Below are 14,177 nucleotides of genomic sequence, written 5' to 3'. Positions count from 1 at the left end.
TCTCAAATAAGTTACTACTAATGTGCATTGAATAATAAAATCCAGTGGATTACAAGCACCAAGGCTCAGTCTTACTCAGAGTTATATCTCACATCAAACAAAATGTCTTGCACATTACAGAGGGCCAAGAAACATTTGTTATTGAATACTGTCCTTTAACTACCCTTCTGAAACCAAAATACAAAATTGGGTTTTTTTAATCAGAAAACAAAAGAAAATGCAGCATACTGTGAACTATCGTATTATTTACATACAGTCGTCCTCAGTTCTGTGGGGGACTGGTTCTAGGACCCTCACGGATACCAGAATCTGAGGAAGCTCAAGTCCCTTACGTTTGGCCATCCACCTCTCCGGGTTCCACATCCTTGGACACAGAGGGCTGGAGGGCCAATTTTATCTTACAACTGCAGTTCTGATTTCTTCTTTGACCCAAGAGTGTTAGAGAAGATCTGAAAATTACTCAATTTCCTTCCTATCTTTATTACTTAGCTCTCATTTTATTTTGCCATAGGCAGAGAGTCTAGGACAATCTATGTCTAATCTTTGGGATCACCTGAAATTTTATTTGTGACCAAAAATCATGGTCAATTTTTATAAATATTTCATGAGTCACGGAGAACATATATTTTCTGTTTTCAGAATAGTTATTTTTCTTGTACATCAGCTGAAATAAAAATATAGAATATATTAATAAGAAAATTATTAGCTTTATCTGTCACAGACTTAGAGAACTACTCAAGTTTCTAAAGTACTCTTGAGATATAACAATTCTTTTTATCTCTTGCAATTTTTATCATTTAAATTTAGTTCTGGGGAATTCCCTGGCAGTCCAGTGGTTAGGACTCTGCACTTCCACTACAGGGGGCATGGGTTCAATCCCTGGTCATCGGGGAACTAAGATCCCGCAAGCTGCGCCGTGTGGCCAAAAACAAGAAACAAACAAAAAAAAGTTTATAGAAATTTAGTTCTGTATAATTTGGTTCCATATTGATTCATGACATCATCATTATGGCTTATATGCTTCACCATTGCAGTCTGTTCCATTTATTACTTTTAAGCTCTGTCAAATTGAACATTATCACCCCTTTATGCTTTCCTTCTATTATAATGTATCTGGTTTGCCTATTCTTTTATTTTCAATTTCTTTCAATCATGCTGTTTAGGTGCGACTCTTGTATACTGTATGTAATTAGGCTTTTTGAAAAAACTTTAGAGTAGGTCTTCTCCTTATAAAAGGTATGTTCATCCCACTTATATTTATTGTTATAACAAACTTGATTAAACCTGTCATAACTTTTTTCTTCCTCCTATAAATGCTTCCTTGCTAGTTGTTTTCTATGTTTTACTGTTTACTTCTTTTTCTCCTTCTTACCTTTTCCCCTACCATAGGTAATTTAGAAGATATGCAGATTGTTTTTAGTTCTATTACTAGGAGATACTTCTATTAATTCTTTTAAATATTTTTTCTGGCTATAAAAGCAATATGCACAAATTTTAGCAACTTTAGGAAACACGGAAAATTAACATGTCTCTCATAATCTGATTTATAATAATTTGTTTAAAACTTTTTAAAGTTACTTTACATTCCCTCCACCAAGAAAAAAAAAGACAAAAACAATTTATCCCTTGAAAAAGAACATTTATAGCAATAAAAAAGACCTACATAAAGGTCAGCCACAACCAGAAAATGAAAAGCCACTATATGCAAAAAAACTTGTGCCTGAACTTTAAACTGCTCCAAACTATTATGAAAGTTGTATGTAGTCTACCTATAGTTATTAAAACTCCTGTTAACTTGGTGAACAATAGGGATAATTTTTATGTTTTATAGTAAGTCTATAAAGAATCCATAAACAAGTCCCTTGATACATATAATATTCTAATCTATACTTTTTTATTATATTGTTAATAACTGGACCTTAGTCTATACCTTCCAAAGGATCCCATTTCTCCCCTTAGTGTCCATTCTCTCTGATTAGCTACTGTCAGAACTGTGGTCTTCAAGTTATTTTGACTGAGTACTCCTAATAGTAAATATCTAAGTATGCAGCAATATGTGCAGTTATTTATTTATAAATGAGGTATATATTATATGACTAATATGTTATATATAGTGTAAACCTAAGTAGAAATTTACACATGATATAAAAAATAAAAATATGTATGAAAAAAATGGAAGTTACATTTTCTTCCTGTATCTCATAAGTGGGTGGCCTTACTTCAGTGTGAAGACCACTGGGATAAGGGACTTTAAATTGGGTGCTCCCAAGGCCCAAGGACCAGTGGCGGTCATCAGCTTGGACTCTGAAAACCTAGGCTCCAACATTTGGTGTAGAAACACTCACCTTGTGCTGAGTATAAGAGGGGGACATTCTTACCAACGAGAGAGCCAAGAAACAGATTTGGCAACTTTTTTCTGGGACAGCGCGGACCGGAACTTCTGGTGTCATTAAATTCATGAGTTTTCTTGTATTGTCCCTTAACCAAAAGGAGCTTTTGTACTTTTAAATGTTGTATAAATGTGTTATATTGGGTGAGAGCCTGAGGTTTTTGAACTGGAAACTTCCTGAAATTTATATCTCCATGTGGTTACCATAAACATAATGTAATAAAAGGGAAAAATATGAATTGGGTGCTAAATTCAATCTACAGATTGGCCAGTTAGCTCTAATTCTGTGATATAACGCTAATGCTTAATTGTGTTAAGAATGTGTAAACAAGCATCACACATTACCAATATCAAAAAAACAAAAACGGTCTGCCTTAAGTAGAAAGAATAAGGTAGGACAACATGGTATCGATATCCTGTTATAAAATTCGCTCTACCAGGGACATCCCTGGTGGCCTAGTGGGGGGGAATCTGCGCTCCCAATGCGGGGGGCCTGGGTTCGATCCCTGGTCGGGGAACTAGATCCCACATGCATGCCACAAGTAAGAGCCCGCATGCCACAAATGGGAGCCCACATACCGCAATGAGGATCCCGTGTGCCGCAACTAAGACCCAGCACAGTCAAGATAAATAATAAATAAATAAAGAAATATAAAAAAAAAAAATTCCCTCTACCAGTCATGATTTTTTTAAAAATTATAGTATATGAAGTAAATATACTTGAAAGGTTATATTTGAAACATATGCTTTAAAAGACTCTCGGAAGATGGCGGAAGAGTAAGACGCGGAGATCACCTTCCTTCCCACAGATACATTAGAAATACATGTACACGTGGAACTGCTCCTACAGAACACCCACTGAACGCTGGCAGAAAACGTCAGACCTCCCAAAAGGCTCTTGGTGCTCCAGCCAGGCATCAGGGCTGTGCCTCTGAGGTGGGAGAGCCAAGTTCAGGACACTGGTCCACAAGAGACCTCCCAGCTCCACGTAATACCAAATGGCAAAAATCTCTCAGAGATCTCCATCTCAACATCAAGACCCAGCTTCACTCAACGACCAGCAAGCTACAGTGCTGGACACCCTATGCCAAACAACTAGCAAGACAGGAACACAGCCCCATCCATTAGCAGAGAGGCTGCCTAAAATCAGAATAAGGCCACAGACACCCCAAAATACACCACCAGACGTGGATGTGCCCACCAGAAAGACAAGATCCAGCCTCATTCCCCAGAACACAGGCACTAGTTCCCTCCACCAGGAAGCCTACACGACCCACTGAACCAACCTTAGCCACTGGGGACAGATACCAAAAACAACGGGAACTACGAACCTGCAGCCTGTGAAAAGGAGACCCCAAACACAGTAAGATAAGCAAAATGAGACAACAGAAAAACACACAGCAGATGAAGGAGCAGGGTCAAAACACACCAGACCTAACAAATGAAGAGGAAATAGGTAGTCTACCTGAAAAAGAATTCAGAATAATGATAGTAAGGATGATCCAAAATCTTGGAAATAGAATAGACAAAATGCAAGAAACATTTAACAAGGACCTAGAACTAAAGAGGAACCAAGCAATGATGAAAAGCACAATAAATGAAATGAAAAATACTCTAGATGGGATCAATAGCAGAATAACTGAGGCAGAAGAACGGATAAGTGACCTGGAAGATAAAATGGTGGAAATAACTACTGCAGAGCAAGATAAAGAAAAAAGAATGAAAAGAACTGAGGACAGTCTCAGAGACCTCTGGGACAACATTAAACGCACCAACATTCGAATTATAGGGGTTCCAGAAGAAGAAGAGAAAAAGAAAGGGACTGAGAAAATATTTGAAGAGATTATAGTTGAAAACTTCCCTAATATGGGAAAGGAAATAGTTAATCAAGTCCTGGAAGCACAGAGAGTCCCATACAGGATAAATCCAAGGAGAAACACGCCAAGACACATATTAATCAAACTATCAAAAATTAAATATAAAGAAAACATATTAAAAGCAGCAAGGGAAAAACAACAAATAACACACAAGGGAATCCCCATAATGTTAACAGCTGATCTTTCAGCAGAAACTCTGCAAGCCAGAAGGGAGTGGCAGGATATACTTAAAGTGATGAAGGAGAAAAACCTACAACCAAGATTAATCTACCCAGCAAGGATCTCATTCAGATTTTATGCAGAAATTAAAACCTTTACAGACAAGCAAAAGCTGAGAGAGTTCAGCAACACCAAACCAGCTTTACAACAAATGCTAAAGGAACTTCTCTAGGCAAGAAACACAAGAGAAGGAAAACACCTACAATAACAAACCCAAAATATTTAAGAAAATGGGAATAGAAACATACATATCGATAATTACCTTAAATGTAAATGGATTAAATGCTCCACCAAAAGACACAGACTGGCTGAATGGATACAAAAACAAGACCCATATATATGCTGTCTACAAGAGACCCACTTCAGACCTAGAGACACATACAGACTGAAAGTCAGGGGATGGAAAAAGATATTCCATGCAAATGGAAATCAAAAGAAAGCTGGAGTAGCAATTCTCATATCAGACAAAATAGACTTTAAAATAAAGACTATTACAAGAGACAAAGAAGGACACTATATAATGATCAAGGGATCGATCCAAGAGGAAGGTATAACAATTGTAAATATTTATGCACCCAACATAGGAGCACCTCAATACATAAGGCAAATACTAACAGCCATATAAGGGAAAATCGACAGCAACACAATCATAGTAGGGGACTTCAACACCCCACTTTCACCAATGGACAGATCATCCAAAATGAAAATAAATAAGGAAACACAAGCTTTAAATGATACATTAAACAAGATGGACTTAATTGATATTTATAGGACATTCCACCCAAAAACAACAGAATACACATTTTTCTCAACTGCTCATGGAACATGCTCCAGGATAGATATCTTGGGTCACAAATCAAGCCTTGGTAAATTTAAGAAAATTGAAATCGTATCAAGTATCTTTTCCGACCACAACGCTATGAGACTAGATATCAATTACAGGAAAAGATCTGTAAAAAATACAAACACATGGAGGCTACACAATACACTACATAATAACGAAGTGATCACTGAAGAAATCAAAGAGGAAATCAAAAAATACCTAGAAACAAATGACAATGGAGACACGACGACCCAAAACCTATGGGACGCAGCAAAAGCAGTGCTAAGAGGGAAGTGTATAGCAATACAAGCCTACCTCAAGAAACAGGAAACATCTCGAATAAACAACCTAACCTTGCACCTGAAGCAATTAGAGAAAGAAGAACAAAAAAACCCCAAAGCTAGTAGAAGGAAAGAAATCATAAAGATCAGATCAGAAATAAATGAAAAAGAAATGATGGAAACAATAGCAAAAATCAGTGAAATTAAAAGCTGGTTCTTTGAGAAGATAAACAAAATTGATAAACCATTAGCCAGACTCATCAAGAGAAAGAGGGAGAAGACTCAAATCAATAGAATTAGAAATGAAAAAGGAGAAGTAACCACTGACACTGCAGAAATACAAAGGATCATGAGAGATTACTACAAGCAACTCTATGCCAATAAAATGGACAACCTGGAAGAAATGGACAGATTCTTAGAAATGCACAACCTGCCGAGACTGAACCAGGAAGAAATAGAAAATATGAACAGACCAATCACAAGCACTGAAATTGAAACTGTGATTAAAAATCTTCCAACAAACAAAAGCCCAGGACCAGATGGCTTCACAGGAGAATTCTATCAAACATTTAGAGAAGAGCTAACACCTATCCTTTTCAAACTCTTCCAAAATATTGCAGAGGGAGGAACATTCCCAAACTCATTCTACAAGGCCACCATCACCCTGATACCAAAACCAGACAAAGATGTCACAAAGAAAGAAAACTACAGGCCAATATCACTGATGAACATAGATGCAAAAATCCTCAACAAAATACTAGCAAACAGAATCCAACAGCACATTAAAAGGAACATACACCATGATCAAGTGGGGTTTATTCCAGGAATGCAAGGATTCTTCAATATACGCAAATCAATCAACGTGATACACCATACCAACAAATTGAAGGAGAAAAACCATATGATCATCTCAATAGATGCAGAGAAAGCTTTTGACAAAATTCAACACCCATTTATGATAAAAGCCCTGCAGAAAGTAGGCATAGAGGGAACTTTCCTCAACATAATAAAGGCTATATATGACAAACCCACAGCCAACATTGTCCTCAATGGTGAAAAACTGAAACCATTTCCACTAAGATCAGGAACAAGATAAGGTTGCTCACTCTCACCACTATTATTCAACATAGTTTTGGAAGTGTTAGCCACAGCAATCAGAGAAGAAAAAGAAATAAAAGGAATCCAAATCCGAAAAGAAGAAGTAAAGCTGTCACTGTTTGCAGATGACATGATACTATACATAGAGAATCCTAAAGATGCCACCAGAAAACTACTAGAGCTAATCAATGAATTTGGTAAAGTTGCAGGATACAAAATTAATGCACAGAAATCTCTTGCATTTCTATACACTAATGACGAAAAATCTGAAAGTGAAATTAAGAAAACACTCCCGTTTACCATTGCAACAAAAAGAATAAAATATCTAGGAATAAACCTACCTAAGGAGACAAAAGACCTGTATGCAGAAAATTATAAGACACTGATGAAAGAAATTAAAGATGATACAAATAGATGGAGAGATATACTATGTTCTTGGATTGGAAGAATCAACATTGTGAAAATGACTCTACTACCCAAAGCAATCTACAGATTCAATGCAATCCCTATCAAACTACCACTGGCATTTTTCACAGAACTAGAACAAAAAATTTCACAATTTGTATGGAAACACAAAAGACCCCGAATAGCCAAAGCAATCTTGAGAACGAAAAATGGAGCTGGAGGAATCAGGCTCCCTGACTTCAGACTATATTACAAAGCTACAGTAATCAAGACAGTTTGGTACTGGCACAAAAATAGAAATATAGATCAATGGAACAGGATAGAAAGCCCAGAGATAAACCCACGCACATATGGTCACCTTATCTTTGATAAAGGAGGCAAGCATATACAGTGGAGAAAAGACAGTCTCTTCAATAAGTGGTGCTGGGGGGCTTCCCTGGTGGCGCAGCAGTTGAGAATCTGCCTGCCAATGCAGGGGACACGGGTTCGAGCCCTGGTCTGGGATGATCCCACATGCCGCGGAGCAACTAGGCCCGTGAGCCACAATTACTGAGCCTGCGCGTCTGGAGCCTGTGCTCCGCAACAAGAGAGGCCGCGATAGTGAGAGGTCCGCGTACCGCAATGAAGAGTGGCCCCCGCTTGCCGCAACTGGAGAAAGCCCTCGCACAGAAACGAAGACCCAACACAGCCATAAATAAATAAATAAATAAATAAAATTAAAAAAAAAAAAGTGGTGCTGGGAAAATTGGACAGATATATGTACAATTATGAAATTAGAACACTCCCTGACACCATACACAAAAATAAATTCAAAATGGATTAAAGACCTAAGTGTAAGGCCAGACACTATCAAACCCGTAGAGGAAAACATAGGCAGAACACTCTATGACATAAATCACAGCAAGATTCTTTTTGACCCAGCTCCTAGAGAAATGGAAATAAAAACACAAATAAACAAATGGGACCTAATGAAACTTAAAAGCTTTTGCACAGCAAAGGAAACCATAAACAAGACCAAAAGACAACCATCAGAATGGGAGAAAATATTTACAAATGAAGCAAATGACAAAGGATTAATCTCCAAGATTTACAAGCAGCTCATGCAGCTCAATAACAAAAACATGAACAACCCAATCCAAAAATGGGCAGAAGACCTAAATAGACATTTCTCCAAAAAAGATATACAGATTGCCAACAGACACATGAAAGAATACTCAACATCATTAATCATTAGAGAAATGCAAATCAAAACTACAATGAGATATCATCTCACACCGGTCAGAATGGCCATCATCAAAAAATCTACAAACAATAAATGCTGGAGAGGGTGTGGAGGAAAGGGAACCCTCTTGCACTGTTGGTGGGAATGTAAATTGATACAGCCACTATGGAGAACAGTATGGAGGTTCCTTAAAAAACTAAAAATAGAACTACCATACAACCCAGCAATCCCACTACTGGGCATATACCCTGAGGAAACCATAATTCAAAAAGAGTCATGTACCAAAATGTTCATTGCAGCTCTATTTACAATAGCCAGGACATGGAAGCAACCTAAGTGTCCATCATCGGATGAATGGATAAAGAAGATGTGGCACATATATACAATGGAATATTACTCAGCCATAAAAAGAAATGAAATGGAGGTACTTGTAATGAGGTGGATGGAGTTAGAGTCTGTCATACAGAGTGAAGTAAGTCAGAAAGAGAAAAACAAATACAGTATGCTAACACATATATATGGAATCTAAGGGAAAAAAAAAAGGCCATGAAGAACCTAGTGGCAAGACGGGAATAAAGACACAGACCTACTGAAGAATGGACTTGAGGATATGGGAAGGGGGAGGGGTGAGATGTGACAGGGTGAGAGAGTGTCATGGACATATATACACTACCAAATGTAAAATGGATAGCTAGTGGGAAGCAGCCGCATGGCACAGGGAGATCAGCTCGGTGCTTCATGACCACCTAGAGGGGTGGGATGGGGAGGGTGGGAGGGACGGAGATGCAAGAGGGAAGAGATATGGGAACATATGTATATGTATAACTGATTCACTTTGTTATAGGGCAGAAGCTAGCACACCATTGTAAAGCAATTGTTCTTCAATAAAGATGTTTAAAACAACAACAACACACACACACACACACACACACACACACACACAAGACTCTCACCATTGCTCACATAAGGAAAATTTCAAAGATATGTAGTTGTTAGTAATTTCCACGTAAATTATTTGAAGGGTTAAAATTCAAAATAAGTTTAAAAATTGGCAAGGATAGTACTCTTCCAAGATATGATTAGCCATAATAACCCCACTTAACCAAATATCAGTAGGGCCTTTTTTACCAACAGATTCATCATAAGCAGTGCGATTCTACTTTAACTTATTAAATAAGTTATTAAATAAGACGACTTATTCCTATTATCCAAACTATCATGGCAATGAGTTAGACTTTAATTGCCTCAACATCTAAGCTTTGATTCTCCCAAATTTTTTTTTATTTAATTTGCGGTATTATTGCCTACCAATTCAGGTTTTACAATTTAGTGCAACAATAAAAATCAACACTGGTTTTGCATTATAGTAGTCCCCTCTTATCCTCAGTTTCACTTTCCACAGTCAACCATGGTCTGAAAATATTAAATGGAAAATTCCAGAAATAATTCATAAGTTTAAGATTGGGGGGAAGAGTCAAGATGGCAGACTAGGAGCACATGGAATTCACGTCTCCACACAACTAGGGCACCTACCAGGCACCAGTGAGGGACCACAGACACCTAAGGAGAGGGGAGAAACCCCCAGTGACCAAGTAGGATGTGGGGCATGGGGGGAGTGAGAGGGGGAGAAGTGGAGGTGGGATGGGACTGGCGCCCCTGAGGGGTGGCTGGAGGAGGGGAAGGGATCCCACCCCCAAAGGTGGAAATTGGGGGACCACTGGGAGGGCAGAGGATCAAAAGGGAGCATGGCCAGGTCTCCCCTGCCCACTTGGGCCCCCGGGAGCCTGCTGAGATCCCGGTCCTGATCCTCTGCCCATGAATGTTCCCTCCAGCTGCATGGGTCCTGAGGGAGTGGGAGGGAGGGAAGGGAAAGCAAAAGTAAAGGCCAGACCTACTGGACTCAAACCCCTGAGGGGTGGCTGGGGGAGGGGAGGAGTTCCTACACCCAGCAGGACACACCCACGGTTAGGGGTCCAGCGGGGACTGGGGAGACCCCGGGAGAGATGGGGAGTGGGGGCGTGAAGGAATGGAAGGGAATGCGGCCAGTGCTCTCCCTGTCCACTTAGGCACCAGAGAGCCTGTTGGGCTCCTGGGCCTAATTCTCTGCCCTCAGAGCCTCCCTCCTGCTGCGCAGAGACCAAGCCCCATCCTTACACCCCCACCCAGGGCCCTACCTCTACACTCAGAGAACCCCTCCAATGAGCTGGGCCTAGACCGCACCCACACACCCTCACCCACGGCTTTGCCTCCAAACCCCAGAACTCCACACTCTGAAGGCCCTCCTTTGGACGTGCTGCCTCTCCCCTTCTGTAGGTCCTAAGTAGAGGCCCTGCCCGACACTTGAACATCACCCGCCCAGGCCACGCCCCCAAGACCTTTTCTGGCTGCATGGGTCCTAAGCCTAGGCCCTGCCCCACCATAACCCCCACCAATGTCTAAGTTCCAACCCTGCCTAAACTCCGCCCCCCATAGCTAAGGCTTTTTTTTTTTTCCTTTTTTCCTCTTTTAGATTGGGGTTCTGTTTTACCTTGTTGATTAATTGTTCTTCATTCATTTATATGTTTATTTTTTCTAATAAATCTTTTATTTTTCTAATTTTATTTTATTCTTTATGCTTTGTTATTGTTCTGCTCCTTTTTGGCTTGTTCCCCCACCCCCCTTTTTTCTTTTTCTTTTTTCTGTTACAGTTTTATTTTACCTTGTTGCAGTTGTTTCAATTATATTATTATTTTTCCTAATATATTTTTGATCTTTCTAATTTTATTTTGTTTTTTATTCTTTGTTATTGTATTGCTCCTTTTCTTCTTCTTCTTCTTTTTTTTTTTGCCATGCCACATGCCTTACGGTATCTGGTTCCCAGGCCACAGGTTGGGCCCGAGCTCCTGTGGTGGCAGCTCCGAGTCCAAACCGCTGGACTAACAGAGAACCTCAGACCCCAGGGTATATAAATAGGAGTGAGGCCTCCCAGAGGTCCTCATCTCAGCACCAAGACCCGGATTTATCTAACTGCCTGCAAACTCCAGTGCTGGATGCCTCAGGCCAAATAATCAGTAAGACAGGAATACAGCCCCAACCATCAGAAAAAAAAAAATAAAATGACAAAAAATATGTTACAAATGAAGAAGCAAGGTAAAAACCTACAAGACCAAATAAATGAAGGTGAAATAGGCAACCTACCTGAAAAATAATTCAGAGTAATGATAGTAAAGACGATCCAAAATCTCGGAAACAGAATGGAGAAAATAAAAGAAACATTTAACAAGGATCTAGAAGAACTAAAGAGCAAACAAACAGTGATGAACAATACAATAACTGAAATTAAAAATACTCTAGAAGAAATCAATAGCAGAAGAACTAAGGCAGAAGAACGGATAAGTGAGCTGGAAGATAAAATGGTGGAAATAACTGCCAGGGAGCAGAATAAAGAAAAAAGAATGAAAGAATTGAGGACAGTCTCAGAGACTCCTGGGACAATAGTAAACGCACCAACATTCGAATTATAGGGGTCCCAGGAGAAGAAGAGAAAAAGAAAGGGTTTGAGAAAATATTTGAAGAGATTATAGTTGAAAACTTCCCTAACATGGGAAAGGAAATAGTCAATCAAGTCCAGGAAGCACAGAGAGCCCCATACAGAATAAACCCAAAGAGCAACATGCCAAGACACATATTAATCAAACTATCAAAAATTAAATACAAAGAAAAAATATTAAAAGCAGCAAGGGAAAGGCAACAAATAACATAAAAGGGAATCCACATAAGGTTAACAGCTGATCTTTCAGCAGAAACTCTGCAAGCCAGAAGGGAGTGGCAGGACATATTTAAAGTGATGAAGGGGAAAAAACCTACAACCAAGAGTACTCTACCCAGCAAGGATCTCATTCATATTCAATGGAGAAATCAAAAGCTTTACAGACAAGCAAAAGCTAAGAGAATTCAGCACCACCAAACTAGCTTTACAACAAATGCTAAAGGAACTTCTCTAAGTGGGAAACACAAGAGAATAAAAAGACCCACAAAGACAAACCCAAATCAATTAAGAAAATGGTAATAGGAACATACATATCGAGAATCACCTTGAATGTAAATGGATTAAATGCTCCAACCAAAAGACACAGACTGGCTGAATGGATAGAAAAACAAGCCTGTCTATATGCTGTCTACAAGAAACCCACTTCACACCTAGGGACACATACAGACTGAAAGTGAGGGGATGGAAAAAGATATTCCATGCAAATGGAAATCACAAGAAAGCTGGAGCAGCAACACTCATATCAGATAAAATAGACTTTAAAATAAAGACTGTTACAAGAGACAAGAAAGGACACTACATAATGATCAATGGATCAATCCAAGAAGAAAACAAAACAATTGTAAATATTTATGCACCCAACATAAGAGCACCTCAATATATAAGGCAAATGCAAATGGCTTTAAAAGGAAAAATCGACAGTAACACAATAATAGGGGACTTTAACACCCCACTGACACCAATAGATCATCCAGACGGAAAATAAATAAGGAAACAGAAGCTTTAAATGACACAAGAGACCAGACAGACTTAATTGATATTGTTGGGACATTCCACCCCAAAGCAGAAGAATACACTTTCTTCTCAAATGCACACGGCACATTCTCCAGAATAGATCACATTTGGGGTGACAAATCAAACCTTGGAAAATTTAAGAAAATTGAAATTGTATCAAGCATCATTTCCGACCACAACACTGTGAGATTAGAGATCTATTACAGGAAAAAAACAGTAAAGAAAACACAAATACATGGAGGCTAAACAGTGTGCTGCTGAATAACCAAGAGATCATTGAAGAAATCAAAGAGGGAATCAAAAAATACCTAGAAACAATTGACAACAAAAACATGACGATCCAAAACCTATGGGATGCAGCAAAAGCAGTTATAAGAGGGAAGTTCATAGCAATTCAAGCTCACCGCAAGAAAAATCTCAAATAAACATTCTAACCTTACACCTAAAGCAACTAGAAAAAGAAGAACAAAGAAAACCCAAAATTAGTAGGAGGAAAGAAATCATAAAGATCCGAGCAGAAATAAGTGAAATGGAAACAAACCAAACAAAAGCAAAGATCAATAAAACTAAAGGCTGTTGCTTTAAGAAGATAAACAAAATTGGTAATCCTTTAGCAAGTCTCATCAAGAAAAGGAGGGCGAGTACTCAAATCAATAAAATTAGAATTGAAAAAGGAGAGATTACAACTGACACTGCAAAAATACAAAAGATCATAAGAGACTACTACAAGCAACTATATGCCAATAAAATGGACAACCTGAAAGAAATGGACAAATTCTTGGAAAAGTACAACCTTCCAAGATTGAACCAGGAAGAATTAGAAAATATAAACAGACCAATCACAGGTAATGAAATTGAAACTGTAATTAAAAATCTTCCAACAAACAAACATCCAGGACCAGATGGCTTCACAGGTGAATTCTATCAAACATTTAGAGAAGAGTTAACACCTCTCCTCCTCAAACTCTTCCAAAAAACGGTGGAGGGAGGAACACTCCAAAACTCATTCTACGAGGCCACCATCACCCTGATACCAAAACCAGAAAAAGATATCACAAAAAAAGAAAATTATAGACCAATACCACTGATGAACATAGACGCAAAAATCCCCAACAAAATACTAACCAACAGAACCCAACAACACATTAAAAGGATCATACACTATGATAAAGTGGGATTTATCCCAGGGATGCAAGGATTCTTCAATAAACGCAAATCAATGTGATACACCATATTAACAATTTGAAGAATAGAAACCATATGATCATCTCAATAGATGCAGAAGACTCTTTTGACAAAATTCAACACCCATTTATGATA

The 14,177-nt window shown here is 38.7% G+C and overlaps 1 long non-coding RNA gene across 1 annotated transcript in view; it reads left to right on the top strand.

The window, feature by feature from the left end:
• LOC309658287 overlaps window positions 1–7,822 on the top strand; it is a 205,960-nt gene extending 198,138 nt beyond the window's left edge. Inside the window, exon 2 of the long non-coding RNA XR_014262178.1 lies at window positions 7,700–7,822. This is a non-coding gene — a long non-coding RNA (uncharacterized lncRNA). The remainder of the gene's footprint in view (window positions 1–7,699) is intronic.
• Window positions 7,823–14,177: the final 6,355 nt, after the last annotated feature.

This window comes from Balaenoptera physalus (assembly GCF_965194825.1).
Source record: "Balaenoptera physalus genome assembly, chromosome: 3".
Classification (NCBI taxonomy): Eukaryota; Metazoa; Chordata; class Mammalia; order Artiodactyla; family Balaenopteridae; genus Balaenoptera; species Balaenoptera physalus.
The sequence above is the reverse complement of the archived record's forward strand: the minus strand, read 5'-3'. Positions and strand labels throughout refer to the sequence as shown.